The sequence below is a fragment of the Ahaetulla prasina genome, chromosome 2 (genome assembly GCF_028640845.1).
Source record: "Ahaetulla prasina isolate Xishuangbanna chromosome 2, ASM2864084v1, whole genome shotgun sequence".
NCBI lineage: Eukaryota > Metazoa > Chordata > Lepidosauria > Squamata > Colubridae > Ahaetulla > Ahaetulla prasina.
In genome coordinates this window covers 52,503,369-52,529,682 of record NC_080540.1, presented here as the reverse complement: position 1 = coordinate 52,529,682, position 26,314 = coordinate 52,503,369, and positions in this window count along the sequence as shown.

The window sequence follows — 26,314 nt, the reverse complement described above, 5'->3', positions numbered from 1 at the left end:
TGTGTTTTATTCCGTCTGCTTATAAATATCCATAACAATCAATTGAAGCAGAAGTGGTCGCTCTCTTCTCTGTCTGCTTAAAGCAGAAACACACTGGGGCTGGAGCTTTGCAGAAGGAATTCCAGGGAACTTTCCCTTTCGAGTTCCCCAAACGGGGCCTCTAGGGAGAGCTCTACCTTTCCTTCTTCTGCTCTTTCCCTTCCCCCTTACTGGGGAAGGTACTTTCAGCCGTTGATTTCGCCGGCTTTTACAGAATCCCAGCGCGGGCGCCCTTAGGGCATCCCTCGGAGAGAGCGGAGCCACCAGAAGCCTCTATCGTTTTATAGGCAATTTTTCCCAATATATTCATGATATGCAACCATTCATATTCAATTTTTGAACCAAGAAACATTTTTTGGTAAGTTGCTTCTGTTTACTTAAGAAAGATTTCAGCGATTCCAATAGCATAAGTAAGGTCTTAGATGGTTCTTTGTTGACAGGAGCCTGCACACTTTGGCTTGATGTGTGGACAGCTGTTGTAATGGTTGATTTCCAGACTAATAAAGATTCAGGAGACCATTGTGTAAATAACCATCTGCAAGCACCTCATTTATCAAAGAAGAGACCTGCCAGCTTGTTGATTCACAGAAAGGTAGTTAGAAATAAATAAATGAGCCTTCATCCTCAGATACTTTCAAGATTATGTTCATTTTATAAGGGAAATAATTCAATTGTTGGAATTCTTGTATCTGCATTTTTTCTTCTTCTCAATAAATCTTGCTAAAGGAACTCTAAGAATCATGCTTGGAAAAGAAAAACTTTTGGTTGTAGGTATATGTCAAAGAATCTGTAAGTTGTGTACATGGACATGCCAACGTATAACGAGACTTAAGCATTTCATTACAGAACCTCTTTACACACCTCTTGGAGGAAACTTTCTGAAAAAGGGTCAAGTCTAAATTTAAAGTCCAGTATTCTAAAAGCACCATTTGTTGTTAGTTGTGAAGTCATGTCCTGTCGTGTCCCACTCCTCCGCTGACGGCCGGGTCAGGGAAAGGACGAGACACAACATGTCCGCCCTATCGCAACCCCATGGACAGCATTCCTCCAGGCCTTCCTGTCCTCTACCATCCTCTGGAGTCCATTTAAACTCATGCCTACTGCTTCAGTGACTCCATCCAGCCACCTCGTTCTCTGTCGTCCCCTTCTTCTTTTGCCCTCAATCTTTCCCAGCATTAGGCTCTTCTCCAGTGAGTCCTTCCTTCTCATTAGGTGGCCAAAAGATTTGAGTTTCATCTTCAGGATGAAAGCACCATGTCTGATACCAAAAACAGCCTCTTTTGAAACTGAAGCGTAGTTTGGTAGTTTAAGAGAGTGCATCCATATGGCAGCTCCATTACGTTGTCATTGGTGAATTTAAGAATACTTCAAGAAGAAATAACTATACTGATTTAGAGATTGTAACTCTTTATCCTGAGTCCTTTTGCTTACTCTGATAATTAAAGTAATGATGATGATTGATGCATAAATCCTTGCCAAAACCCCTGTTGTTAACCAGTCTTAAGAAGGACAATAAATTGATAACAGTCCTCTTGGCGGGCAATAAGATAAAATCTCCATTCAGTTTCACTTTCTCAACAAGTAAACGCCATTTTATTTCATTGTGTTGATTGTAGATGAGAGAAAAAAAAAATTTTTTTTTTAAAGAAAAAATAGAAGTCAGATTTAATACTTGCAATTTAAATGACTGATCTCCTGTGTTTTATTCCGTCTGCTTATAAATATCCATAACAATCAATTGAAGCAGAAGTGGTCGCTCTCTTCTCTGTCTGCTTAAAGCAGAAACACACTGGGGCTGGAGCTTTGCAGAAGGAATTCCAGGGAACTTTCCCTTTCGAGTTCCCCAAACGGGGCCTCTAGGGAGAGCTCTACCTTTCCTTCTTCTGCTCTTTCCCTTCCCCCTTACTGGGGAAGGTACTTTCAGCCGTTGATTTCGCCGGCTTTTACAGAATCCCAGCGCGGGCGCCCTTAGGGCATCCCTCGGAGAGAGCGGAGCCACCAGAAGCCTCTATCGTTTTATAGGCAATTTTTCCCAATATATTCATGATATGCAACCATTCATATTCAATTTTTGAACCAAGAAACATTTTTTGGTAAGTTGCTTCTGTTTACTTAAGAAAGATTTCAGCGATTCCAATAGCATAAGTAAGGTCTTAGATGGTTCTTTGTTGACAGGAGCCTGCACACTTTGGCTTGATGTGTGGACAGCTGTTGTAATGGTTGATTTCCAGACTAATAAAGATTCAGGAGACCATTGTGTAAATAACCATCTGCAAGCATCTCATTTATCAAAGAAGAGACCTGCCAGCTTGTTGATTCACAGAAAGGTAGTTAGAAATAAATAAATGAGCCTTCATCCTCAGATACTTTCAAGATTATGTTCATTTTATAAGGGAAATAATTCAATTGTTGGAATTCTTGTATCTGCATTTTTTTTCTTCTCAATAAATCTTGCTAAAGGAACTCTAAGAATCATGCTTGGGGAAAAAAAACTTTTGGTTGTAGGTATATGTCAAAGAATCTGTAAGTTGTGTACATGGACACGCCAACATATAACGAGACTTAAGCATTTCATTACAGAACCTCTTTACACACCTCTTGGAGGAAACTTTCTGAAAAAGGGTCAAGTCTAAATTTAAAGTCCAGTATTCTAAAAGTACCATTTGTTGTTAGTTGTGAAGTCATGACTGCCCTATCGCAACCCCATGGACAGCATTCCTCCAGGGCAGGCCTTCCTGTCCTCTACCATCCTCTGGAGCCCATTTAAACTCATGCCTACTGCTTCAGTGATTCCATCCAGCCATCTCATTCTCTGTTGTCCCATTCTTCTTTTGCCCTCAATCTTTCCCAGCATTATGCTCTTCTCCAGTGAGTCCCTCCTTCTCATTAGGTGGCCAAAAGATTTGAGTTTCATCTTCAGGATAAAAGCACCATGTCTGATATCAAAAGCAGCCTCTTTTGAAACTGAAGCGTAGTTTGGTAGTTTAAGAGAGTGCATCCATATGGCAGCTCCATTTCGTTGTCATTGGTGAATTTAAGAATACTTCAAGAAGAAATAACTATACTGATTTAGAGATTGTAACTCTTTATCCTGAGTCCTTTTGCTTACTCTGATAATTAAAGTAATGATGATGATTGATGCATAAATCCTTGCCAAAACCCCTGTTGTTAACCAGTCTTAAGAAGGACAATAAATTGATAACAGTCCTCTTGGCGGGCAATAAAATAAGACCATTAACATTACTGATTTTTAATTTGAGTCCCTATTTTCATATTCTAATCATTTTCTAATAAAGTGTAATTTAAGAAGAAACCATGTAACATACTGTTTCCTCGCTTGAGAGAAAGGAATCTCATTACATTGTTTAAATACTAAGTTTTGTTTAATTTTGTACAAACCCCACTAGCTAATATAATTGCCTCAAATTTTTGATCAAAGGTTAGAAACACCAACATGTAAAATTTAAAAAAGCAGACAAAAAATAAAAAAAATCCTATACAGATTGCTAGTGTTAGCAGCAGCAATGGTAGCTGTACTAATAGCAAAGTCATTACATTTTGAAGCGTCTGATTTTTTTTCCAATCAATTTGAAAGTCTTCAAATGTATTAAAAAGAAGAAAGAATTAGAATAGAATAGAATAGAATAGAATAGAATAGAATAGAATAGAATAGAATAGAATTTTTATTGGCCAAGTATGATTGGACACACAAGGAATTTGTCTTGGTGCATATGCTCTCAGTGTACATAAAAGAAAAGATACGTTCATCAAGGTACAACATTTACAACACAATTGATGGTCAATATATCAATATAAATCATAAGGATTGCCAGCAACAAGTTATAGTCATACAGTCATAAATGGAAAGAGATTGGTGATGGGAACTATGAGAAAATTAATAGTAGTGCAGATTCAGTAAATAGTCTGACAGTGTTGAGGCCACTGTTAATTATTGACTGGTTAAACATTTTCCAAAACATTTAGATAATACCAGATAGTCTACTGATTGCTTGACAGTTAAAACTAAGATGGTGCCACCCTATGTTGAGATATTTTTTTTAGTCACAAATAATTCAGGAATTTTGGCTTAACTTTGCCCTTTCTACAAGGTGTTAAAATAAAATAGGGAGGAAAAGGAAGAGAGAAAAGCGAGGGTAGAAAAGTAAAAAGTTAAAATTTTATGCTATTCTCTTATTCTACTGCACCAAAAGGAGTTGGAAGTCAGTGTTTTGTTTTTTCTTTATGGGAAACAAACCAATGAATACAAAATAAAACATCAAGCAAAATGTTCATAGCCCATAGTTGTGACAGGAGGTTTCCTCTGTAGAACTGAATCAGCAGCTAGATTAATTAATTAAAGAAAATGAGAGGGGAAAATGTAAATAATAGAGGATTACCGATATGAAACTGATATAAAAAAGGAGTATATGTTTTATGTTAGTGTTTGTTATGTCTTTTTTTTTTTAAAAAAAAATAAAAAGTATTTAAACGATAAATTTCTTGGCAACAATGAAAAAAAAGAAGAAGAAAGAATATGGCATAAAATTTAGTAAATTGCCAGTGTTGAGGCCACTGTTAATTATTGACTGGTTAAACATTTTCCAAAACATTTAGATAATACCAGATAGTCTACTGATTGCTTGACAGTTAAAACTAAGATGGTGCCACCCTATGTTGAGATATTTTTTTTAGTCACAAATAATTCAGGAATTTTGGCTTAACTTTGCCCTATTTACAAGGTGTTAAAATAAAATAGGGGAGAAACACAAATGAATTATGCCTATCATCAGAACTTGTATGAGGAAGAACAGTTCTACATAAAAATAGGGTTTCTTTTTTAAAGACTTATGTAGCAAGAAGGATTATCCAAACCAAACCAGCATCTAACACACAACTGTAGTATATCTTATCTGGAATAATGCACTTGAGATCACAGCCTGCTCCAGGGTGTAAAATAGGATTTTCTCATGGTCATTTCCATTTAGTATAAGAACACCGGTAGATGGAAATGGGTGGAAAAAGTACCGCATATGACTACTTGGAAACATTGTGCCTGACAGTCTGAAGAAATAACGATTTTTCCCATCCCCCCCCCGCACCCCCAAATTTAACATTTGAGAAAATGATCATCAAACAAAAGGAAAGTTATAAAATAAATGAAAGGAAATTAATTCTTTCAAATATAGGTAAACTTACTTTCGGAAATGTTTTACTATCAATTAAGTACTCCAATCTTATCAGGATATAACTGAAACCAAATTCCACTTTTTTGTGATTAAATTTTTTTATTAATTTTAACAAAGCATAAAATGTAACAATATAAAGAAAAATGAAAGTAAAATAGGGGAGGAAAAAGGGAAGAGAGAAAAGCGTAGGGTAGAAAAGTAAAAAGTTAAAATTTTATGCTATTATCTTATTCTACTGCACCAAAAGGAGTTGGAAGTCAGTGTTTTGTTTTGTTTTTTTCTTTTCTTTTTCCACTTTCAGACACTTGACATCATTAGACACTATGTATTCTCATTGAAAAAAAGCCAAGCTAAGCCTTGGTCTAGAAATAAATAGTCCACCACTAGCATTTATAGTACGCATGACTTACCATACAGACACTTACCATATGGACGGCAGGAACTGTAGATATATGTTTATGTGTCTGCAGTTAAAAGTCGCGGGGTAGTGTTATTATTTTTTAGAATAATAGTGATTATATCATCATCTGCTATTGTATTATATAATGAGAAACCCTTGTATATTGCTAGCAAAGGAAAAGCTTTTGCAATCAATGTTATTGATGGATAGCAGAAAGTAAAACCCACACTACAAAAATCCATCCCTTCATTTATTACCACAGAGTACAACTAGAATTAGGTAGAGGAAGTGAAAGGGCTGCATTGTGTATATTTATGCAGGCTTGTATGCATTTATTGTTTGCTCTTTGTATCACACCAACAGAAAAGAGAGACAGAGAGAGAGAAAAAAAGATTTCACAGTTATTTCACAGTATCATACACATACTAAATACTAGGGGGCATAATTGCATTTTTCTTTATGGGAAACAAACCAATGAATACAAAAATAAAACATCAAGCAAAATGTTCATAGCCCATAGTTGTGACAGGAGGTTTCCTCTGTAGCAAAAAGATTTGCTGAAACAAACAGGAAACAAAAGATCTTCCCAGGGCTGTTTTACATCTATAAATATTGAATGTGTATAGAACCCAGGCTGGTTCAACCCCTTGACTTTAACAAGTACAATGCATTCTTTTGAACAGCGTTGAAAATTCAGCATCGTTCCAAATGTTGTTGAACAGTCTTATTATATATATATATTTTATCAACAAATTTGCTTTGATGACAAGTTGTGCAAAATGTGTGCGGTGCGGAAACCCCCATAGTCAAGCAACGGAAAGAGGCACCACAGCAAGGCCAACCGCCACCATTTTGTGGCACCTTCTAAACAGCTAGCACTACTATATTTGGGTTTGTTGTTGTTGTTAGTTGCGAAGTCGTGTTCGACCCATCGCGACCCCATGGACAATGTTCCTCCAGGCCTTCCTGTCCTCTACCATCATCTGGAGTCTATTTAAGCTCACACCAACTGCTTCAGTGACTCAATCCAGCCACCTCATTCTCTGTCTTCCTTTTCTTCTTTTGCCCTCAATCTTTCCCAGCATTAGGCTCTTCTCCAGTGAGTCCTTCCTACTCCTTTGGTAGCCAAAGTATTTGAGTTTTATCTTCAGGATCTGACCTTCTAAAGAGAAGTCAGGGTTAATCTCCTCTAGGACTGACTGGTTTGATCGCCTTGCAGTCCATGGGACTCGCAGGAGGCTTCTCCAGCACCATAGTTCAAAGGCCTCAATTCTTTGGCGCTCAGCCTTTCTTATGGTCCAACTTTCACAGCCATACATTGCAACTGGGAAAACCATAGCCTTGACTATACACACTTTTGTTTTTATTTTTATTTTATTTGGGTTGCATACACTCAAATCACTAATAAATGGCAGGGATTCTAATTCTGCCATCTATGGGTCATTCAGCTGTTTGCCTCTAAGATACATATAGAGAACTTTAGTATGGCACATTAGTAATAGTGACAGTTGTGATAAAAATAAATCCCATGACATATATTGACAAAGCAGCCTAAGTTTTGCTGTTGGAATTATTCCGATGTAGGCTACTCATCAGGTTTATGATTTGTTCATGCCGCACTGTTGTGACCCAGGTTCCTGGACCCGGACTCGGACTCCTTGAGGAGGAGGATTCAGAAAGTGAGGAAGAGGAACTGGCAAGGCCTGCTTCCCCTGGGCTCTCTCCCTCCCTGGCACCCACCCAGGAGGAGGAGGAGGGGTTGGCAAGGTTCCCCCGGGCCTTCTTCTGATTTGGCAATGCCCCAACAACAATCTTGGCTTGATGCAAGACTGCATAGACGTGACCGGTGCGCGCAGCAGAGGAGGCGTTGGGACAAAGTCAAAGAATGATGAGTCACGGAGTGACACCCACAGGGGCTATAAAGCAGGAGGCGGAACTTCCTGGCTTTTTGTCTTGGACAAAGCAGTGAATTTGCACGGGCAAACTGTTTCAATGGAGGGAAGAATATATTCGTAAGTAACTCTGGCCTTATCTATAATTTCCTAGTTATCTCCAGAGACTTGGCAGGCACATGGGTAGACGTGGTCAGAACATTTATTTATGTAAATAAACTTGAAAAGAAGGCCTTTGACTGACTCTTTGTTGGGAGTATTGGGGAAGGGAAACAAAACACACACTTAAATTGCTGATGTGATTATTTATTTAATTAACCATTTAAACAAATGTATGTAGCCACTTCGTTCACAGATAGCTGACTCCAAGTGGCTTACAACATTTAAATTAGACTCTCAGATCTTTCCTTTTTACTAAAAGAATGGGACAACATTGACTTCTCTTTATTCTTTGCAAACCAATTCCCAAGGATTGCTAAAAGCTGCTAGACCAAAGATTAAAAGATTTTCATAAATTTTGAGTCAATTTATCTAGGCCTGAATGTATTGAAACTTTTATTCCAAAGTATCTTTGTTCTAAAAGGAATGTGGTGGCTCAGTGGCTAAGATGCTGAGCTTGTCGACCGAAAGGTCGGCAGTTCAGCGGTTCGAATCTCTAGCACCGCATAACGGGGTGAGCTCCTGTTACTTGTCCCAACTTCTGCCAACCTAGCAGTTCGAAAGCACGTAAAAAATGCAAGTAGAAAAATAGGGACCACCTTTGGTGGGAAGGTAACAGCGTTCCGTGCATCTTTGGTGTTTAGTCATGCCAGCCACATGACGTCTCCGGACAGCGCTTGATCTTCGGCTTTGAAACGGAGATGAGCACTGTCCCCTAGAGTCGGGAACAACTAACACGTATGTGTGAGGGGAACCTTTACCTTTACCTTTATCTTTGTTCTGTTTCTGGGACAGCAAACTTTACACTTAATCCTCCATAACCTTAAAAAGAGGTAGCAGAAACCCATTGGCTGCCTTTATATCTTTGCATTAACAGATGAGCAGATGTATTGTGTACAAGGAAAAAACGTTGAGAAAGAAGCATGAAATTAAAAATGGTAAACCTGAGAATTAATCCCCAGAAACAATACAGATAAAACAATTCTAAAAGTTAAGTTCATGCTCTGTTTCCTGCCTATGGTGATTTTTTTTAAAAAAAATAACCTTCCGGTGATTATAATGTTGCTGTTCCTACCTGAAGTTATTACCTTCATGATCAAATACCTTCCTCCCCCACCCCCATTTTTCTTATCATTTTACTCCATATTCATTGGATTTCTCATATAGGCAAATGTAAAAGAGAAAAATATTGCACTGATTCTGAATGTTATAATGAAAAAAGATAACTATGATTAATGGGCATATTTAGCCAAAGCATCATCCTACCCTTCTTTACAGGAAGGACCTAATTTAACTACTGAGCACAGATTCTGCATGCTGATGCAGGCTCCGTAGCTTTTACAGCTAGGAAAGTGCCATGACTATGGTACAGAGTACCATATGAGTAACTATGGTACATAGTTTGATATCAATAGATACCAGGCAGCATCCAAAAAACATCAATTTCAAATAAGTAGTTCAGCTTCCAGATAAAAAGAACGTTTCCTATGCTGTGACTACTGTCCTAAGAAGCTAGGTTACTTGCTCCTCCAAGATATGTAGGTAAAGAATCATGTCCTAAAGCAGAGGTGTTAAACTTGATTTCATTGAGGACTGCATTAGGGTTGTATTTGACCTCAGGGGGGGCAGGCGGGGCTGTAGAGTGCAAGGGATCCATGAGGTGGGGTTCCCAGGGCCTCACCCTGTGGAAGAGGGGTCTGGGAGGGGGCAAAGGTATTTTGTCCATGACCGGGGCTGCCCTGGTTAGTAGCGCTTGGGGCTCTGCCCCCCTAGCTATGAGCCATGAACCGCTCACTTGTCAGGTCAGAGCCTCCCGAGACTGCTGAGAGCAGTGGGGGGGGGGGAGGCTGTAGAGGATGAGTGATCCATCAGGTGGGACTTTTGCAACCAGCTGATGGGAATGGCTGACCTGATGTGTTGTTTTACTTCTCCCGGTTTCTGAAGACCCACCAGTCCCAAGAATCCTGCTCTCCCCTAACCCCTATCCCCACCTCTTTGTTCCCTCTCTGCTTCTCCCAAGTTTCTGGGAGTGCCCAGCTGGGCTCACATGCTTAACAACCAATATTTACCCAGTGTCCTTTGTTGAGATTATTTAACCTGGGTGGGCTAGTTCATGCCACACGCTTGTCAGAAACTACTAACCAGGGCAATCCCATTCAGGGCCAAAATACCTTTGCCCCCTCCCAGCCCCCTCTTCCATAGGGAGAGGCCCTGGGAATCCCACCTGATGGATCCCTTGCACTCTACAGCCCTGCCCCCATCTTTTGTGGCAAAGGGATGAAAACCAGCCCTTGTCTTAGGCCCTTGTCTTAGGCACTTTGCTGTCCCGGTGTCTGGAGGCCGTACGGGTCTGGATGGGGAGAAACAGGCTCAAGCTCAATCCCGCCAAGACAGAGTGGTTGTGGATGCCGGCATCCCGGTACAGTCAGCTTAATCCGCGGCTGACCATCGGTGGCGAGTCATTGGCCCTGATGGAAAGGGTCCGCAACTTAGGCGTCCTCCTGGATGAACGGCTGTCTCTAGAAGACCATTTGACGGCCGTCTCCAGGAGAGCGTTCTACCAGGTTCGCCTGGTACGCCAGTTGCGCCCCTTTCTGGACCGAGATGCCCTATGCACGGTCACTCACGCACTCGTGACGTCTCGCCTGGATTACTGCAATGCTCTCTACATGGGGCTCCCCTTGAAGGGCATCCGGAGGCTGCAGTTAGTCAGAAGCAGCGGGTGATAGATGGAGCCCTCGTGGCTCCGTATAACACCATCCTGCAGACTGCACTGGCTACCTGTGGCTTTCGGGTGCGCTTCAAGGTCTTGGTGACCACCTTTAAAGCGCTCCATGGCATTGGGCGGGTTACTTACGGGACCGCCTACTGCTGCGAATACCTCTCACCGACCCGTGCGCTCTCACAGAGAGGTCTCCTCAGGGTGCCGTCAGCAAGGCAATGTCGTCTGGCGGCGCCCAGGGCAAGGGCCTTCTCTGTGGGGCTCCCACCCTTTGGAACGAACTTCCCCCCGGACTCCGCCAGCTTCCGGACCTTCGGACCTTCCGCCGCGGGCTTAAAACATATTTATTTAATTGTGCAGGACTGAGCTAGGTTTTAAATTCATGGGTTTTAATTGGGTTTTATTTGTATATTTTAATTAACGGGCTTTCAAATAAGTTTCTTAATTGTTTTTATTTTGACTTATGTTCAGTGTTTTAAGTTTGCCTCTGTTGTTTTAATTGTTGTGTTTGTATGCTGCCCAGGGACATGTTATGTGAGATGGACAGCCATATGATTTGCTGTAAATAAATAAATAAATAAATAAATAAATAAATAAGAGGGGTGGTGTTGTTGGCCCTCCTGAGCCTCCCTCTGAACTGCATCCCTCACTCTTCTACTCCCAAAGCCCTCGAGTCCCTGCACTGATTGGCTGGCTGAGAATTATCCTAGGTGGCCAAAAGCCCAACGTGAACTGTACTTCAACAAATGGACCACAGCGAAGGGATTGGGATGGAGGAGCCGTGGCCAATGTGCTGGGGTGGGAGGGCCAGCTGAGGAGAAAAGTTTGTGGCTAATAACTCAGAGGAGAAAATCTTGAGGAGAAACAGGCAAGGTGAAGGATTTGAACTGAAAAGTCCCATTCCGGGCCCTACAAGGGGCCTGTTTCCTAGGCTTCAATCATTTCTCTGGCTTTTCATGTTTTTATTTTGACTTATGTTCAGTGTTTTAAGTTTGCCTCTGTTGTTTTAATTGTTGTGTTTGTATGCTGCCCAGGGACATGTTATGTGAGATGGACAGCCATATGATTTGCTGTAAATAAATAAATTAATAGACTTCCATGATAATATTTACCATTTTTAAAATCTCTCATCTCATTATGCATTTTGCTTAGTTTGTTGACTATGTTCTCATCTTTAATTTCAAGCTGATTTGAAATATCTATTCTTTGCGACATATGTATGAGCTAAACAAAATAATAGTTTACATGTTTTATTTTTCAGAAAGGCATTTGTATTTCAGTGCCAAGGCAGCTAGCATTTCATGAATATCATCATGAGAGAAATGATTTCTTAAGGCTAAATCCTGATATTCAAATGTGGCAAAATTCACTTTAAGTAAGTAAGCCACAGCTACATAAGAAATCTCTATATTCTTACCATAGATATATGTAAATCTATGAATAACTACAATTACTCTGCCAATTGTCATACAATAAAGTCTTCCAGATAAAGGTAGCATTTTAAAAGGCTGCTGAAATTATGTATTGTATCTATTGATTAATCCTTTCTTTTATTTTTTCTAATCCAGCTATGATGTATCTGCTTATAAAGTCTTATCAAAGCTGTGCATGGCTTGAATTATTTTGGAACTTAACTATTAATGGAAAAATGGTATCATTATTTATAAAATCAATCTATGAACTGTTTAGTAGAAATGTAATGAAGAGTTTGTATTTAAAGCACATAGCATATAAAAATACGCTAGCAAGGCAAATCTGAACTGTCAGAAAAGATTATTATTATTATCATCATTAATACCTACCTGTATAAATGGAGGCTTCAGAATTGGATATGTACTTCCTGCTGGATGTGATTCACAAAAACTCCCTATGAGTAATTTTAATGTACCAGAAGGAAGGAAATAATCATGTAAACAGTATTTGTATTATCATTTTAATTCATTTGAACTTAATTCATATGTAAAGGGTTTTTTATGGCTTCCACCATCAGGCATTGGGTCCTGGGTATTAATGGAGCCTCATATGTGTTTTGTTGTTCTGAGTTGTTCTGAGTCACCTTGTTATAATAGGATGATTATTCTAATTGAATTCTGTATTGTTTTATATGGTTGGTTTTCTTAATATGATTTTAATGTATTCATTGTAAGCCCAGAGATATTTGTTTAAACTGGATGAACATATAAATTTTCCAAATAAATAAATGTTTGCTCTTCTAGTATAAGGAAGGCAACATGACAGGCCACTCAAAAGTAAAATGTGGCCTCTGGTCTAAAAAAATGTTGTGACTCAAAAAGTGTATCTCCAAATCTAAAATTATTTGCCTGATAGGGGGAGAATGAACTTATTTATTTGTTTGTTTGTTTAATTCTAAAATGTGTAAATAAATATTATAGCATAGTGTTTTCTAAGAAAACCATTGCATAACACACCAACTGAGAAGCCATTGTTTTACTGATGTATCCAAAGAAATATTTTCTCTTAAATAAGAAAGCAAAGACTAAGTACAATCTTGTACAATGACATAGACTACTTTATAGACCTAAAGAACATCTTAAATTCAACCTAGAAATGGCTGACGTGACTTGCATGGTTTTGGCTTTAACATTCATGGAATGTCCACTATGAAATAATAAGTAAAGGTAAAGGTTCCCCTTGCACATACGTGCTAGTCGTTCCTGACTCTAGGGGGCGGTGCTCATTTCCATTTCAAAGCTGAAGAGCCAGCACTGTCCGAAGACCTCTCCATGGCTATGTGGCTGGCATGACTAAATGCCAAAGGCCCACGGAACGCTGTTACCTTCCCACCAAAGGTGGTCCCTATTTTTTCTACTTGCATTTTTTATGTGCTTTTGAACTGCTAGGTTGGCAGAAGCTGGGACAAGTAACGGGAGCTCCCCCCATTATGCGGCACTAGGGATTCAAACTGCTGACCTGCCGACCTTTCAATTGACAAGCTCAGCATCTTACCCACTGAGCCACCGCTCAGTGCTCAGTGCTCATAGTAGGGATGTACAAATTAGCAAAGAATAGATCAGATTTGGGGTAGCATTAACTGATTTAGTAGTTGGGCTCTTTGGGGAATACTGGGAGATGAAGTCCACACATCTTAACGCTTAGCCAAATTTGAGAAACATTGTTCTAAATGACAACATTTAGAAGGGATTTCCCAGTGAGAGAATTTCACTTCCTCTCTCCAGTAGCCATATTGTACCCAAGTGACTAAGAGGCTGCTAAGCTGACTGATACTGATAGCTCTGAAGCAGCTTTTAAAAGCTGATGAAGTCACTGGAGAAGATAAGTACAGACAGGTTGTGGAAGCAGACTTTGGTAATGGAGTAATAACAACAACAATAACAACAACAACAAAGTTGTCCAACCAATTTCATATCAAATAACCAATTTCATATCAAATGATCTAAGTGCCAAAGCCCACTGCAACTATATAGCAAAAAAGGCTCTAAGAGTTGTAAACCTAATTCTGCGTAGCTTCTTTTCCAAAAACTCTACACTACTAACCAGAGCATTCAAAACATTTGCCAGACCCATTCTTGAATACAGCTCATCTGTCTGGAACCCATACACATCTCTGACATTAATACTATCGAACGAGTCCAAAAATATTTTACCAGAAGAGTTCTCCGCTCCTCTGTAAACAACAAAATACCATATTCCACCAGACTTGAAATCCTGGAATTAGAGAATTTAGAACTCCGCTGACTCTGACAAGACCTGTGTTTAACACACAGAATCATCTATTGCAATGTCCTTCCTGTTAGACTTCTTCAGCTTCAATAGCAATAATACAAGAGCAAACAACAGATTCAAACTTAATGTCAGCCGCTTCAATCTTGATTAAAATATGACTTCAGTAACAGAGTTGTTAATGCTTGGAATACACTACCTGACTCAGTGATCTCCTCTCCAACTCCTAAAAGCTTTAACCAAAAACTGTCTACCATTGACCTCACCCCATTCCTAAGAGGACTATAAGGGGCGTGCATAAGTGCACAAAAGGGGCCTCTGTGGCTCAGACTGCTAATGCAGTCTGTTATTAACAGCAGCTGCCTGCAATTACTGCAGGTTCTAGTCCCACCAGGCCCAAGGTTGACTCAGCCTTCCATCCTTTATGAGGTAGGTAAAATGAGGACCCAGATTGTTGGTGGCAATAAGTTGACTTTGTATATAAATATACAAATAGAATGAAGACTATTGCTAATATAGTGTAAGTTCCCGAGTCTTTGGAGAAGGGCGGGATATAAATGCAAATAATAAAAAAAAGTGCCTACCATTCCTGGCCTATTTTTTCCTTTCAATATATGTTCTTGTATATAATGTTGTGACAAATAAATAAATAAATAAATAAATAAAAACCTGCCCAGGCAGGAAACCCTACACCATCTCAGACAGATGGTTATCCAACATCTTCTTAAAAATTTCCAGTGTTGGGGCATTTACAACTTCTGCAGGCAAGTGTTCCACTTATTAGTTGTTCTAACTGTCAGGAAATTTCTCCTTAGTTCTAAGTTGCTTCTCTCCTTGATTACTTTCCACCCATTGCTTCTTGTTCTACCCTCAGGTGCTTTGGAGAATAGTTTGACTCCCTCTTCTTTGTGGCAATCCCTGAGATATTGGAACATTGCTATCATGTCTCCCCTAGTCCTTCTTTTTATTAAACTAGACATACCGAGTTCTTGCAACCGTTCTTCATATGTTTTAGCCTCCACTCCTCTAATCATCTTTGTTGCTCTTCTCTGCATTCTTTCCATAGTCTCAGCATCCTTTTTACATCGTTGCATCGTGGCATTTTTACATCATTGGTAGAAGTTAGTTGGCAGAGGCAGTTTGACACAGAGAGGAAGTGCGATTCAGAGTTGAGTAATTGCCCCAAGTATTCAGGTAGACAAGCATTTATTGGCAAAGGCAGGGAGGTGGTAGAATTGGCTGACTTTGGCTAAAGCTTGCAAATGGCCAGAGGAAGAACAAGGCTACATGTATGCATTCACTACAACTGTTGCAGACTTCCACTTTGTCCGGCTGGGCTGGATTATCATGGAATGGAGTGAAGAGATTGAGGCATGCTGACAGATGTAAGCTTTGGGGACTGAGCTGATTGATTGAGATAGGCCATAGAGAAAATAAATGGCACAGAAAAAGTGGCATTTGCAGCTTTAGTCCACAGCCTTAAAACTGGTAAATGTTTATTGTGACAATTCACTCAGTGCTGACAAATGGAAATCTGTGCAGACAGGTTTGATGCAAGACTGCATAATGATCAGCTTTTAGCCTACATTCAGAATACGGAAGGTTGACCTGAACTGCTATTTGCTGTATCTTAGTCTGACCAAACAAAAACTGAAGCTAAGTCTAGTGACAAAAAGACAAGCAGAGAGGGGTGAGTTGTTTAAAGCCTTCACACACCAGTCTTAGGTTTACTATCTCTCAATAGTAGGCTTGCTTTTTAAATATTTGCTAGACAACCGTCATCTGTTGGGTTACTCTTTGAGATACATTCATGAGGACTGAGGGACTGGCAGAGACTGCTCAGGTTGCTTACCTGAGCAACATGTGACCTTCCCTGCAAGGTTCTCCCTTGCAGGATTTTCTCCCCGTATGCTTCCAAGGAAAGAAGTTGAAAATCCAAACCTGCTGCTTCTGAAGTAGGAGGTGAGGTCAGAGGACAGAATGCTGAGATGCCCCTTTTCTGCAAAAAACATTTTCTGTATGAAAACAGAAGCACATCTCCCGCCCCATCTCTCTCTCTCTCTCTCTCTCACACACACACACACACACACACACACACATCAATCTATCTATCATCCATCTATCATCAATCATCATCATCTTTCATCATCATTATCTATCTATCTATCTATCTATCTATCTATCTATCTATCTATCTATCTATCTATCTATCTATCTATCATCGTGGTGCGACCAGAACAATCTGGAACTGAACACACTCAAAACCATAGAACTGGTAGTAGACTTTAGGAGAAACCTTTTCATGCTTCCACCTCTCACAATACTAGACAACATAGTATCAACAGTAGAGACCTTCAAATTTCTAGGTTCTACCATGTCGCAAGAGCTAAAATGGACAGCTAACATCAAAAAGTCATCAATAAAACACAACAAAGAATGTTCTTTCTGCGCCAACTCAGAAAGCTCAAACTGCCCAAGGAGCTGCTGATACAGTTTTACAGAGGAATTATTGAGTCTGTCATCTGCACCTCTATAACTGTCTGGTTCGGTTCTGCAACCCAACAAGACAGACACAGACTTCAGAGGATAATTAGAACTGCAGAAAAAACAATTGCTACCAACCTGCCTTCCATTGAGGACCTGTATACTGCATGAGTCAAAAAGAGGGCTGTGAAAACATTTACATACCCCTCACATTCTGGACACGAACTGTTTCAACTCCTACCCTCAAAATGACGCAATAGAGCACTGCACACCAGAACAACTAGACACAAGAACAGTTTTTTCCCGAATGCCATCATTTTGCTAAACAAATAATTCTCTCAACACTGTCAAACTATTTACTAAGTCTGCACTACTATTAATCTTCTCATCATTCCCATCATCCATCTCCTTCCACTTATGACTGTATGACTGTAATTTTGTTGCTTGTATTCTTACGATTTATATTGACATTGTTTCCTGATTGCTTATTTGTACCCTATGACTATCATTGTTGTATCTTATAATTCTTGATGAATGTATCTTTTCTTTTATGTACACAGAGAGCATATGCACCAAGACAAATTCCTTGCGTGTCCAATCACACTTGGCCAATAAAAATTCTGTTCCGTTCTATTCTATTCTATTCTATTCTATTCTATTCTATTCTCTATCATCTATCATCATCAATCACCATCATTATCTATCATTTATCTATTTATTTATCTATCATCTATCTCCCTGTCTAGCTATTTATCATGTATCATAATCATCAATCATCATCATCATTATATATAATCACTATCTATCTATCTATCTATCTATCTATCTATCTATCTATCTATCTATCTATCTATCTATCTATCATCATATCAATCATCATTAATCATCAACATTATCTAACATCTATTAAGCTATCTATCATCTATCAATTATCAATCATTATCTATCATTATCATCATCTATCTATCTATCTATCTATCTATCTATCTATCTATCTATCTATCTATCTATATTTACCTATCTATCATCATCATCAATCATCATTATCTATCATCTGTTAAGCTATCTATCATCTATCAATCATCTCATCAATTACTATCTATCATTATTATCTATCTATCATCTATGTATCCATTATCTATCTATCATCATCATCTATCATCAATCATCATCATCAATCATCATCAATCATCATCTATCATCATTATCTATCTATCTATCTATCTATCTATCTATCTATCTATCTATCTATCTATCTATCTATCTATCTATCTATCATTTATCTATCATCAAATTTAGAGACTGCCTCTCTCACAGAGCAATTATCCCCCCACCCCCAAGCATTCTGGTAGACTGGGTTTTGGGAGGCTTATTAAACATATGTTTGTATCAACTTCCCCCAAAAAAAAAAACACCTGAAAAGTCTATTACACTACTTGGTCCTTCACCCAGCTTGGCCCATACATGGAAGCAGAGTTACAAATTTTCTCATGAGTCTGAGAAAGCCAGAAATACAAGAAATGTCCACTGAATTTCAAGGACGTCAAAAGTCATTAAATTCATTAGATGATTTAATTTGATGGAGTGTTTTGAATTAACTGAAATTTTTGAACTATTTCCAAAGAAAGCTTCAGGTAGTGTGCAACAATTGTAGATTATTCTAAATTAACCTGCAGGTTCATTGATCATTGAAAATGGAATATCTCTGTACACATAAAATTATAGCTGATGCATAATTTTAAGTTCATAAAAACAACTGTGCTATGGAATTAATCTGTTTGTATAACAAGAACAAAGATGATAAAATGAACATAGACAAAATATAAATATATTAATTTAGAAAGAATGCAAAATCATTTTTTCCTTTATTTTTTGACAAAAAAAAAACACATTCTTACACAGTAGCTTATGAGATGAGCTTCATTGTATTGACCTTAGTTCAGTCCATTTTCACTGGTAGACAATAATTTAGGACTTGCATGCATTCAACTCAGTTTGATTTTAAAAAGTAGAAATGGATGTCATTCACAAACTGATAACATTTCATTTCAAGACACTGATTTACTTTAATCAGCCTTTCTCTGGCTGTTGAAAAACATTAGAGATACAGCTAAACTCTGAAGTTGCACAATATATGTGTAATTAACATAATTCACCAAGTACTACCTTTTGGGAATAAAGTGTCCACATTGGAATGGAGCACGTGTTTCCACTTTCCAACCTTTGATAGCATATCCAGAAGAAAGCTGGCCACCAGAGTGATCAGTGCAATCTCAATGGCAAAACCAAACTTGAATCTCAGTTGAAATTAATATAGATGCTCATGTCAAAAATGTCGTTATTAGTTTATCATACAGCTTTTCAAGAAAGGTTCTAGAAGTCAATAATCAAGCTTTCTGGATCCATAGTAGGTTTCTTTTTGAGCTGCTTCCCAAATATTTCTTCCAAATAGTTGGATCCATTTTTTTTGCTCAGGTTTGCATTTCCAACTTCCTGAACCCATTAGGTTAATATCATCCTGCTTACTGTAATGAACCAAGAAGATTCACAAAGACTAAATCTTCCAAGCCAAAATGAAAGAACCTTTGTCAGCTCAGACAGATGGAGCTCTAGCCATGGTGTGCACTGAGGGCGTATTTCAATAGGTATTGCAATTCCTATATATCTAGAGGGTACCAGGTTCCAGAAAGTTGTTGTGGTGCTTTCATCATTTATTTTCCCTTCAATTAAAAATTCCCTTCAATTAAAAATAAGACATGACCAGTGGTGAAGGTGGTGCAGGGGTTAAATATGTCAATGTCACTCCAGGCAAAGAAAAATTCACTTTATATGTCACTCTGTTCTTTTCTATTATACTCTTAGTGACATGAACTCCTTGATGATTAAGATGCTTAGGCTGAGTGATCACATTTCTGGCCAAGGTAATGATAAAATAAAATATACCAGTGCAAAAGATTACAGCTGTAATTACCCCAGTAGAACAATCACACCCAGAACCACCATGCTGTGATTATTTTCTGTTTTCTCTTTTTTGTAAGATGGCCTTTACTAATGGAAACCATTTCCTTAGAGCCAGCACCAAAAAAAAAAAAAAGGAAAAATAAAATGCAGTACCCATGGCTCATTTCCACAATGTATTATATGTCAGCTCGCGATGGCAAAAATGGAGACACGGTCTGTCTTGTAGGGCTCTGAAAAAGGATTTTAGTCAGAGGTTCAGCAAAGTAATTGCAGGAAAATGTATCTCAAGACACCGAAAAGAAAACACAACAAAATAAGTTTTGCTTGAAGAAAACTACCCAAGAAAATGATATGTTATCAGATCTGTATTAAACCAGGAAAAAGAATGACATGGTAGGAGACATGATGGAATAGGACAAAAAATACACATTTTTGTTATCATGTTCATTTTCATTCCTAAATCCATACTGTTTTTCCCTCCTTAATCTATGCATTTTTAAAAGCAGTAAAAATGTATATATCATCATGAATTTGTATCGTCATGAATCCTTATGAATAAGTATCATGTCTCAAGAAAGCCCCCTGCTCAAGCAGGAGAACCTATACTATTTCAGATAAGTGACTGTCTAGACCCGTGATGGCGAATTTATGGCACGTGTGCCACAGGTGGCACGCAGCGCCCTCTCTGTGGGCACGTGAGCCATTGCCCTAGTTCACCTCCACTGCGCACGCACGCACCCTCCCGGCCAGCTGGTTGTCGGGTCTCTGCCGTTGTAAGTCTGAAAGTACAATTATCCAACCATTCTCTTTTCAGCACAAGATACTATGAAGGGGCCCTCTGAACCCCTTGCACTGCCCACTATCAAGCTGTGGGCTATGTTGTCTCTTATCTGATCACTCCCTAGGCAGAATCTGAATGCTAACATTAATATTCTGATATTTAAGGAAACCTGAAAAGTCCAGCAGCTATTTCTGTTTGTAGAAGCACCTTGTATCTTACAAGTGAATGTAAATAAGTCATAATATTATAATGGAACATTAGACAAATGTTTGTCTGTTTAATAAGAGAAATGGGAGGAAAAGCACAACTTCAAGTATATTGATCTAGACCAACGGTGCTAATCTGCAGGTTCTGACAGTTCTGGAGAACCGGTAGCGGAAATTTTGAATAGTTCAGAGAACCAGCAAATACTAGCTGTGGCTTGCCCCAGAGTGGGGTGGGAATGGAGATTTAGCAATATCCTTCCCACAGGAGTGGGGAGGGAATAGAGATTTTGCAGTATCCTTCCCCTGCCATGCCCACCAAGCCACGTCCACATAGCCGGTAGTAAAACAAATTGAATTCCACCACTGAACTAGACCACGGGGGTGTCAAATTTGTTCACGTCATGTGATGTCACATTACGTATTGCAACTTTTTTGCCTTTGCGGAGCCGGGGTGAGTGTGGCCTGCATGTGATGCATCTGGCCCATGGGCCGCCAGTTTGACACCCCTAATCTAGACAGATAAGATTTATTTATTTATTTATTATTTTATTTATTTATTTTATTAGATTTTTATACCGCCCTTCTCCCGAAGGACTCAGGGCGGTGTACAGCCAAATAATAAAACCACACAATATACACATTAAAACAGAAACTTAAAACCAAGCATATTACATAAATGGCCGAAATTTAAAACAGTCAATTTAAAACCCTAAAATTCATAAATAGCCCCAATTAAAATTTAATAAAACTTTTAAGCCAGTCCCGCTTGAATAAATAAATGCATTTTCAGCTCACGGCGAAAGGTCCAAAGATCAGGCAATTGGCGTAAACCAGGGGGAAGTTCGTTCCAAAGAGTAGGAGCTCCAACCGGGAAGGCCCTACCCCTGGGGGCCGCCAGCCAACATTGTTTGGCGGACGGCACCCTGAGAAGACCCTCTCTGTGTGAGCGTACGGGTCAGTGGGAGGCGTAAGGTAATAGTAGGCGGTCCCGTAAGTACCCGGGCCCTAAGCCATGGAGCGCTTTAAAGGTGGTAACCAAAATCTTAAAGCGCACCCGAAAGACCACAGGAAACCAGTGCAGGCTGCGCAGGAGTGGTGTTACATGGGAGCAACGTGTGGCTCCCTCTATTACCCGCACAGCTGCATTCTGAACTAGCTGAAGCCTCCGGGTGCACTTCAAGGGCAGCCCCATGTAGAGAGCATTGCAATAATCCAAACGAGAAGTGACAAGAGCGTGAGTGACCGTGCATAAGGCATCCCAGTCAAGGAAGGGGCGCAGCTGGTGGACCAAGCGTACTTGGTAATACTCAGGTTATAGCCTGAGTTGATAGTTTATTAAGAGTTGAACACTGTAAGTCATCACTTAAGTCAATAAAGGAAAGAAAAGCTAAGCAGCTGTCAGTCATTAAGCTGATTTCTCAATCTGGCTTTGTGGCAATCAGCAGATACGTACAAAATATACGTAGCTTATCTGCGATTCACAAACAAGCTTTTATGAACTTCAGTGCAGGTAGTAATTACTAACTTTGCCATGAATAATATTCAGCGAAACAAATCAAAACTTTTAAGAGTTGCTAACCTGCTCTAATAGATTTTAATTATTTAAATTTCAGCTATGAATACATAGAATTTCCGAAGCAGAAGGGGAGTAATATATTTCTCCCAAAGGCTCAACATTTCCCATAAGCAAAATTTATCCATTTTGATTGTGGCTTTTCAAAATAGCATTCAATTATTTTTCATTATTACAAATGTTTTATCTGCTTTTGTCAATATTTGTCTCCATCTTCCTATGGCTGCTTATCTCCAGGGTACAGAGATAAGCCTATGGATTCTAATCATAAGCAAACTTATTCATTTATCAGAAAGCCACAAATGACTTACAAATGGAACATCATGTGCCCTAATAAGATTTCAGATCTAAAATATAGAGAATCAGTGGGAGCTTCCTAGTTCAAGTGTTTTATTAGAAGTTGATTGCTTAGAGGCTAAAATATGTAGATGTATTACAAGTTGATGTAAACACGAAATATCACCATGTTTCATTATCCCAGGTCTGTTGTTATCAAATGTATCATTTAAAAAAAAAATGATAACTGGCAGCTACCATTGTAAGATTGGTAATTCTTATGCTGCTTTGCAATATCTCCTTAGCCAGGAGAAACATGCATGGAATTTATGACTTTTTTGCCCCTAAGTATTAATGCTGTACAAAGTGCCAAAGGGGTATTTAGTTTCAATAATACTTCAAATGCAGCCCCTCTTTGAAAATGCTTTGAGAAGCTTCTAAAGAACAAAATCCATCTTGCTATGGCTGCTTATCTCTAGGGTACAGATATAAGCTTATGGATCCCACGGTTCTATGTTCTAAGTGCGGCCTTTGCTTCTTCTAGCATGGCCACTGGGCAGAAGAGATTCTAAGGCAGGGTCAGAAGGTTTTATCATTACTTCCAAGAACTGTTGCATGTAATAGAAGAGATAGTGAGTGCAATGCAAAAGTTCTCTATCAAGGCAAATAAAGACAAAGAGCACCATTCTTATCGTGGTGACAGCAAATGGGAAGGCTACATCATTGCCATTAGGCAATGAAGCTTCTTGGATGTTCTGGGTAGCAAGTGCAGACTGTTTACCATTTAAGCTAGGCACACATACAATGATTTAACTCCACAGCTGAACATTTTTTCCTCATCTGGGGAATCTTTCTGGTTGTAAGGAGAAGCATTTGTAGTCAGGGAAGTTGACCCATGTTGCCAATCTATATTGTGAAGACTTATCCAGTTGTTCAGAGTTCTAGCTAAATGTGAGCAGTGTTGAAGAATTGTCTCTCTATGACTGATTTATGTTGGATATATGACACAGTCAACTGGTTTCATTTGATTTAACCTAAATCAGAACCAAGAATCTTTGGGTTTCAAATGATACTTCACAAACACTAACATTGACTGTACCTACACTCCTCATTAATCCTCTCATCCCCTACTCAAATATGCCAGGTGAACACAGCCATTAGCTAAAATGTTCTGAGCTTGAAATGCTGCAAGTTTGAAACAGGCATTCTGAGTGGCTCACCTTGGTCCACACTGTTGTCCTGGGATAACAAAATATACGTAGCTTATCTGTGATTCACAAACAAGTTTTTATGAACATGATTTTATAGTTTTGTCAAGAACTTCACAAGCAATTGGTTGTATTAATCCATGTTGTTTCAAATGTACTGATATCTCAGATTAGTCCTATAGTCCTCTAATCTATGGATTTTTGAGTTGTATTGATGCCAGTTGATAAGAGGTGTTAAGACAAATGTTTACACTACATTCGTCTGGTGGACTCTACTCAGTTGATAGCAGATAAACTTTTTTGTAATGATATAATAATAGAAAATTGATTGATTGATGATGTGCCATCTGGTGGCTAACAGCTCTTAGCAACCACATAAACTATTTTAAGAATGATCAACTTGAACCTTTAGATCTTCCAGTGGCCACTTGAGCATCTCCCCTTTGCTGGTGGCTATCATATTTTTCTCTTTTCTCTAAAAAGTAGAAGGCCATTTATCACGAATAAATAAAATTAGAATGATTTAAATACACATTAAAAGAAAAAAAATGGACTGATGGAGGTGTTACCAAAAAAGGGTTCAAATCCAGTATGTGGATTCAATCATGAATCTACAGGATCACTGCTTTTGGTGACAAGAGTTCAGCTCCATTTGAAAACTTTCTCATGACCAGTTTCATATGAAGACTACCTCCTTGTAAATGTCACTGATAAAAGAGCTGGTGCCTTTAAAGTTTTATTTTTACCCACGTAATTTAGGAAAAACAGTTTTTGTTGTGCAATTTTAACCCTTTCTGTAAACCTTAATAAGGCCCTTATACAACCCAACAGGATATTAACCCTGATTGCTAGGAAACACTTTGCATTTAATAATTTAAACTTTACTTGTGGACAGGTCATTGCTCTTTTAAAAAAAATATAGGCATAGGCAATCTTGTTAACCACTGTATTTTGAGATTTCAAGAGGATGAAAGAATCTAAGCTACATAAAACATGGCTGTATTGTTGTGAACAAATTAGGTATTTACATGAAGTCAAGCTGGTAGTGTAATGGCCTGGATCCCCAAAATGTTCCCTACCATCCTAGGTTGTTGTTTTCTTTTGTTCTGAGGAGGCAAGCAGATTTCCAAGCAAAAGAGTTGGCAATAGCCAACCACCAATTTTTTGTTTCCTAAAAATGCTTATTATACCTGTTCTAGGAAAAAAAAAAACCCGAAAGATTTTGTTGTAGTTCACCATTTTCAGTGCTGACTTGAAGTTCCTGTTTCTTTTTAAAAAGGTAATATTAAACAAAAAAGAAGAAGTAGGGTAGATTTCATAGAAGATGAAATTTCTAGGAAGTATGTATTTATTTTATTTATTTATTTATTAAATTTTTATACCGCCCTTCTCCCGAAGGACTCAGGGCGATGTACAGCCAAAAGATAAAAACATAAGAAATATACAAGTAAAACAACAATTTAAAACCGAGCATATTAGAAAAAGGCCAAATAAAAAATTTAAAATTTAAAATTAGAAACCCTAAAATGATAAAACCCAGTTAAAAGAATTTTAAAAAATTTAAAAATATTAAAAATATTAAGCCAGTCCCGCTTGAATAAATAAATGCGTTTTCAGCTCACGGCGAAAGGTCCGAAGATCAGGCAATTGACGCAATCCAGGGGGAAGTTCGTTCCAGAGCGTAGGAGCTCCCATAGAGAAGGCCCGTCCCCTGGGGGCCGCCAGCCGACATTGTTTGGCGGACGGCACCCTGAGAAGACCCTCTCTGTGTGAGCGTACGGGTCGGTGGGAGGCATGAGGTAACAGCATGTATGCCCACATTAGTGACCATATTATCATATTTGACTTAGCCTGTTAAGGCCTGACCCCTTTCACAGTTTTTCTAACTTTCTGAATTATTGTCAATTATTGAATTATTGTCAAGCCCTGGAAATAGATGCTTTTTGTTCCTCAAACACCCATTGTTCCTCAAACACCCATTTTTGTAACAACTTATAGACTGATATGGTTGGGTTGCAGTGTGGGAAGTTCATCATGATGTTCCATAAAAAAAAAGAACAATGAAGCAAGCTGCACAGTGTAAGATTCTTATAGATATTGCATGGTTCCAGAAGGCAGTTCATGAAAAAATGGTCAAGTGACTCTACTATCTATTGTAGTGATGGTGGATCTATGACACATATATCAAAAGTTATATATTACTGTTTTGACAAATCACATATCAAAAAATACGGACTACAAATCTTGATCACAGCAAAGCAATAGATGCAATTTACATAGACTTCTGTAAAGCCTTTGATTCAGTGGTACAGGACAAACTACTTCTAAAACTAAAATCCTACGGCATCTCCGGACCCCTCCATAATTGGATAACTGTGTTCTTGTCAAACAGACAAGTGGTCAAAATAAGGAGCGCCCTATCAAATCCTGCACCTGTTAATAGTGGAATCCCCCAAGGCAGCATTCTAGGACCAACACTCTTCCTACTATATACATAAATGACCTTTGTGATCATATTATAAGTAATTGTGTTCTCTTTGCTGATGAAGTTAAACTATTTAACACTACCAACAATGCTGCTACCCTTTAAAAAGACCTTGACTTTGTGTCAGAATGGTCAAAAAATTGGCAATTTCAAATCTCAACCAACAAATGCTCTGTCTTACACATTGGCAAAAAGAATCAGAACACAAATTACAAGCTAAGTGGACATGACTTTGTAGAT